Raw genomic sequence first — 6,964 nt, 5'->3', positions numbered from 1 at the left:
CGTCAATGCACACTGGCCTCGCACACTGGTCTTGGTATGGCCGGTTGCAAAGACAAACGGGCAAGAGGCAAGGGCACCGCTGATGATTGCCCGTGCTGGCCCCGTTGGGCGGCATTGATGGCCGGTTGCAAAGAAAATGCGCGATTGCTCTTGTCCGGGCCTAGCAAGCCAAGACCAAGCGAGCCATGGCAACGCAGATGATGGCTCGCTAGTGCTGGCGCCGTGCACAGCGGCCTCGCACACTCGCCCTGCACGCTTCCCTTGCACGCAGCCTCGCACACTAGCCTCGCATGCGAGCCTTGCACCCTAGCCTTGCATGCTACCCCTTGCTCCCTAGCCTTGAACACTAGCCTTGCACGCTAGCCATGCGCACAAACCATGCACACCAGCCTTGCGCACAACCCCTGCACCCAAGCCATGCACTGAAGCAATGCACACAAGCCTTGCACTCAAGCAATGCACACAAGCCTTGCACACTAGACTTGCACACAAGCCTTGGACACTAGCCTTGCACACAAGCCATGCGTACAAGCCTTGGGCACTAGCCCTGCACACAAGCCTTGGGCACTAGCCTTGGACACTAGCCTTGCACACAGTCCTTGCACACTAGGCATGCTTGGGGGGCAGATCCAGCATCAAGTGGACGGGTCTAGGCATTCTTGGGCTCAGATCCCGCATCGTCTCGTCGCGTCTGGGCGCAGATCCCGCATCGTCTCGTCGCGTCTTCAGAAGTCGTCGCTAACAGCACCTTTGGTTGCCACTGGTGGTTAGGCTGGTTGGTTGCGCAAACCCTATAGGAGGGTGGCATGCTGGTGGGCGTTTTTGCCCGGATAGGCACTAGAATGTGCAGATTTTGGGCGTTTTTGCCTGGATAGGCTAAGGAATGGGCATGCTTTGGGCGTTTTTGCCCGGATAGGCACCGGAATGCTTGGCCTTGGCTTGTCCTAGCAGGGCATTGCTGGGTTGGGCTCCCTTGGCCTTTTGGGCGCCTTGGACGATGTCTTGCGAAGACCATGGGCACAAGGCCATGGCATATGGTGAGGAAAGGACCACGGTTGCCAAGGTTAGGCACCGGAATGCTTGGCCTTGGCTTGCCCTAGCAGGGCATTGCTGGGTTGGGCTCCCTTGGCCTTTTGGGCGCCTTGGACGATGTCTTGCGAAGACCATGGGCACAAGGCCATGGCATATGGTGAGGAAAGGACCACGGTTGCCAAGGTTAGGCACCGGAATGCTTGGCCTTGGCTTGCCAAAGCAGGGCATTGCTGGGTTGGGCTCCCTTGGCCTTCCGGGCGCCTCTGACGATGTCTTGCGAAGACCATGGGCACAAGGCCATGGCATATGGTGAGGAAAGGACCACGGTTGCCAAGGTTAGGCACCGGAATGCTTGGCCTTGGCTTGCCAAAGCAGGGCATTGCTGGGTTGGGCTCCCTTGGCCTTCCGGGCGCCTTGGACGCTGTCTTGGGAAGACCATGGGCACAAGGCCATGGCATATGGTGAGGAATGGACCACGGTTGCCAAGGCTAGGCATATAGAGAGGAATCGCATTTTTGCCCGGATAGGCACCGGAATGCTTGGCCTTGGCTTGCCATAGCAGGGCATCGCTGGGTTGGGCTCCCTTGGCCTTCCGGGCGCCTTGGACGCTGTCTTGGGAAGACCATGGGCACAAGGCCATGGCATATAGTGAGGAATGGACCACGGTTGCCAAGGCTAGGCATATAGAGAGGAATGGACCACGGTTGCCAAGGTTGCGCAAGTTTTGGGCATTTTTTGCCCGGATATGCCCAAGTATGCCCCGATAGGCCCGTTACGCCCCGGTATGAACGCGTATGCCCGGATAGACTCGGTATGCCTTGGGATACATGCGTATGCCCCGATAGGCTTGGTACGCCCCGATATGCGCACGTGTGCCCCAGTAGGGCTCGGTATGCCCCGGTATGTACGCGTGTGCCCCGATAGGCCCGGTATGCCCCGATATGCACACGTGTGCCCCAATAGGGGTCGGTATGCCCCGGTAGGTACGCGTGTGCCCCGTAATGCACGTTTCGCTGATCTCCCCGCATGTCCCGCCCCTATATGTAATACTTACTTACTTACTTACTTTCTTTCTTGCTTGCTTGCAATGGTTGGGAGTGCCCGGCATGCCCCGCTGCAGAGACCAAGGGCGCAATGACTTGGCACCGCGGATGCCGGGACTCCGGCACTTCCCGTGGCACTGATGGTTGGTTCCAAAGACAAAAGGCCGTGCAAGGCCACCGCACCGCGGATGATTTTGCTCGTGCTGGCGCCTTTGTGTGGCCAAAGAACATGCGCGAATGCTCCTGTCGGAAGGGTTGGTGTCCTGGCCCCGTCGGGTGTCACGAATGCTCGGTTGCGAAGACCATGGGACCAAAGCCATGGCACGTCGGATGATGGCTCCAGCTGGCGCCCCGGCACTTTCTGTGGCATTGATGCTCGGTTTCAAAGACAAACGTGCGCAGGGCCAGGGGACCGCGGATGACTGCTCGTGCTGGCCTCGTTGGGCGGCATTGATGGTCGGTTGCAAAGAAAATGCGCGATTGCTCGTGTCGGGGACTGGCAAGCCAAGGCCAAGCGAGCCATGGCAACGCGGATGATGGCTCCAGCTGGCGCCCCGGCACTTTCTGTGGCATTGATGCTCGGTTTCAAAGACAAACGTGCGCAGGGCCAGGGGACCGCGGATGACTGCTCGTGCTGGCCCCGTTGGGCGGCATTGATGGTCGGTTGCAAAGAAAATGCGCGATTGCTCCTGTCGGGGCCTGGCAAGCCAAGGCCAAGCGAGCCATGGCAACGCGGATGATGGCTCCAGCTGGCGCCCCGGCACTTTCTGTGGCATTGATGCTCGGTTTCAAAGACAAACGTGCGCAGGGCCAGGGGACCGCGGATGACTGCTCGTGCTGGCCCCGTTGGGCGGCATTGATGGTGTGTTGCAGAGAGCATGTGCGATTGCAAGTGTCGGCCGGGTTTGGGTTCCCTTGGGCTTTCGGGCGCCTTGGACGCAGTCTTGCGAAGACCATGGGCACAAGGCCCCGTCCTGGCCCCTTGTTCGATTCGCTCTCGTCTTGCGCTTGCTTCCAAGGTCCTCCATGACCTTCCCCATGGCCTTGCTAGATCCCCCCCATGACGCATGACCTCTGTCCGTTGATTGGTTTTGAGTGCACACCATGCCCGGCTTGGCACCGTGTTGTCGCGTGAGTGGCATTTGGATCGTGCATGGTGGTGGGCTACCTGCCAATGCGCACAAGCCTTGCACACTAGCCTTGCGCACGAGCCTTGCACAAAAGCCTTGGACACAAGCCTTGCGCACAAGCCATGCATACAAGCCTTGCTCACAAGCCTTGGGCACTGGCCCATCGCACTAGCCTTGCACACAAGCCTTGCGAACTAGCCTTGGGCACGAGCCTTGCGCACTAGCCTTGGGCACTAGCCTTGCACACAACCCTTGGGCACTAGCCTTGCGCACCAGCCTTGCCCACAAGCCTTGCACAGCAGCCTTGCACACTAGCCTTGCATACAAGCCTTGCACACTAGCCTTGCACCCAGGCCTTGCTCACTAGCCTTGGGCACTAGCCTTGCGCACTAGCCTTGGGCACTAGCCTTGCACACAGACCTTGGGCACGCAGGCCTTGCACGCTAGGCATGCTTGGGCAAGCAGCTCCCGCAACAAGTCGGCGGGTGTAGGCATGGTTGGGCGCAGATCCCGCATCGTCTCGTCGCGTCTGGGCGCAAACCCGTCGCGTCTCGTTGCGTCTTCAGAAGTCGTCGCTAACAGCACCTTTGGTTGCCACTGGTGGTTAGGCGGGTTGGTTGCGCAAACCCTATAGGAGGGTGGCATGCTGCGGGGCGCTGGAATGCGCAGGTTTAGGGCGTTTTTGCCCGGATAGGCACTGGAATGTGCTGGTTTTGGGCGTTTTTGCCTGGACAGGCTAAGGAATGGGCATGCTTTGGGCGTTTTTGCCCGGATAGGCACTGGAATGGGCTGGTTTTGGGCGTTTTTGCCTGGATAGGCTAAGGAATGGGGCATGCTTTGGGCGTTTTTGCCCGGGCAGGCACTGGAATGCCTGGCCTTGGCTGGGCATTGCTGGGTTGGGCTCCCTTGGCCTTTCAGGCGCCTTGGATGCTGTCTTGTGAAGACCATGGGCACAAGGCCATGGCATATAGTGAGGAATGGACCACGGTTGCCAAGGTTGCGCAAGTTTTGGGCATTTTTTGCCCGGATATGCCCAAGTATGCCCCGATAGGCCCGTTACGCCCCGGTATGAACGCGTATGCCCGGATAGACTCGGTATGCCTTGGGATACATGCGAATGCCCCGATAGGCTTGGTACGCCCCGATATGCGCACGTGTGCCCCAGTAGGGCTCGGTATGCCCCGGTATGTACGCGTGTGCCCTGATAGGCCCGGTATGCCCCGATATGCACACGTGTGCCCCAATAGGGGTCGGTATGCCCCGGTAGGTACGCGTGTGCCCCGTAGTGCACGTTTCGCAGAACTCCCCGCATGTCCCGCCCCTATATGTAATACTTACTTACTTACTTACTTTCTTTCTTGCTTGCTTGCAATGGTTGGGAGTGCCCGGCATGCCCCGCTGCAGAGACCAAGGGCGCAATGACTTGGCACCGCGGATGCCGGGACTCCGGCACTTCCCGTGGCACTGATGGTTGGTTCCAAAGACAAAAGGCCGTGCAAGGCCACCGCACCGCTGATGATTTTGCTCGTGCTGGCGCCGTTGTGTGGCCAAAGAACATGCGCGAATGCTCGTGTCGGAAGGGTTGGTGTCCTGGCCCCGTCGGGTGTCACGAATGCTCGGTTGCGAAGACCATGGGACCAAAGCCATGGCACGTCGGATGATGGCTCCAGCTGGAGCCCGGGCACTTTCTGTGGCATTGATGCTCGGTTTCAAAGACAAACGTGCGCAGGGCCAGGGGACCGCGGATGACTGCTCGTGCTGGCCTCGTTGGGCGGCATTGATGGTCGGTTGCAAAGAAAATGCGCGATTGCTCGTGTCGGGGACTGGCAAGCCAAGGCCAAGCGAGCCATGGCAACGCGGATGATGGCTCCAGCTGGCGCCCCGGCACTTTCTGTGGCATTGATGCTCGGTTTCAAAGACAAACGTGCGCAGGGCCAGGGGACCGCGGATGACTGCTCGTGCTGGCCCCGTTGGGCGGCATTGATGGTCGGTTGCAAAGAAAATGCGCGATTGCTCCTGTCGGGGCCTGGCAAGCCAAGGCCAAGCGAGCCATGGCAACGCGGATGATGGCTCCAGCTGGCGCCCCGGCACTTTCTGTGGCATTGATGCTCGGTTTCAAAGACAAACGTGCGCAGGGCCAGGGGACCGCGGATGACTGCTCGTGCTGGCCCCGTTGGGCGGCATTGATGGTGTGTTGCAGAGAGCATGTGCGATTGCAAGTGTCGGCCGGGTTTGGGTTCCCTTGGGCTTTCGGGCGCCTTGGACGCAGTCTTGCGAAGACCATGGGCACAAGGCCCCGTCCTGGCCCCTTGTTCGATTCGCTCTCGTCTTGCGCTTGCTTCCAAGGTCCTCCATGACCTTCCCCATGGCCTTGCTAGATCCCCCCCATGACGCATGACCTCTGTCCGTTGATTGGTTTTGAGTGCACACCATGCCCGGCTTGGCACCGTGTTGTCGCGTGAGTGGCATTTGGATCGTGCATGGTGGTGGGCTACCTGCCAATGCGCACAAGCCTTGCACACTAGCCTTGCGCACGAGCCTTGCACAAAAGCCTTGGACACAAGCCTTGCGCACAAGCCATGCATACAAGCCTTGCTCACAAGCCTTGGGCACTGGCCCATCGCACTAGCCTTGCACACAAGCCTTGCGAACTAGCCTTGGGCACGAGCCTTGCGCACTAGCCTTGGGCACTAGCCTTGCACACAACCCTTGGGCACTAGCCTTGCGCACCAGCCTTGCCCACAAGCCTTGCACAGCAGCCTTGCACACTAGCCTTGCATACAAGCCTTGCACACTAGCCTTGCACCCAGGCCTTGCTCACTAGCCTTGGGCACTAGCCTTGCGCACTAGCCTTGGGCACTAGCCTTGGACACAGACCTTGGGCACGCAGGCCTTGCACGCTAGGCATGCTTGGGCAAGCAGCTCCCGCAACAAGTCGGCGGGTGTAGGCATGGTTGGGCGCAGATCCCGCATCGTCTCGTCGCGTCTGGGCGCAAACCCGTCGCGTCTCGTTGCGTCTTCAGAAGTCGTCGCTAACAGCACCTTTGGTTGCCACTGGTGGTTAGGCGGGTTGGTTGCGCAAACCCTATAGGAGGGTGGCATGCTGCGGGGCGCTGGAATGCGCAGGTTTAGGGCGTTTTTGCCCGGATAGGCACTGGAATGTGCTGGTTTTGGGCGTTTTTGCCTGGACAGGCTAAGGAATGGGCATGCTTTGGGCGTTTTTGCCCGGATAGGCACTGGAATGGGCTGGTTTTGGGCGTTTTTGCCTGGATAGGCTAAGGAATGGGGCATGCTTTGGGCGTTTTTGCCCGGGCAGGCACTGGAATGCCTGGCCTTGGCTGGGCATTGCTGGGTTGGGCTCCCTTGGCCTTTCAGGCGCCTTGGATGCTGTCTTGTGAAGACCATGGGCACAAGGCCATGGCATATAGTGAGGAATGGACCACGGTTGCCAAGGTTGCGCAAGTTTTGGGCATTTTTTGCCCGGATATGCCCAAGTATGCCCCGATAGGCCCGTTACGCCCCGGTATGAACGCGTATGCCCGGATAGACTCGGTATGCCTTGGGATACATGCGAATGCCCCGATAGGCTTGGTACGCCCCGATATGCGCACGTGTGCCCCAGTAGGGCTCGGTATGCCCCGGTATGTACGCGTGTGCCCTGATAGGCCCGGTATGCCCCGATATGCACACGTGTGCCCCAATAGGGGTCGGTATGCCCCGGTAGGTACGCGTGTGCCCCGTAGTGCACGTTTCGCAGAA

Source organism: Tasmannia lanceolata, unplaced genomic scaffold, assembly GCF_043159265.1.
Source record: "Tasmannia lanceolata isolate RefF3 unplaced genomic scaffold, GAP_Taslan_0.1 ptg001353l, whole genome shotgun sequence".
In the NCBI taxonomy this organism is placed as follows: domain Eukaryota; kingdom Viridiplantae; phylum Streptophyta; class Magnoliopsida; order Canellales; family Winteraceae; genus Tasmannia; species Tasmannia lanceolata.
The sequence above is the reverse complement of the archived record's forward strand: the minus strand, read 5'-3'. Positions refer to the sequence as shown.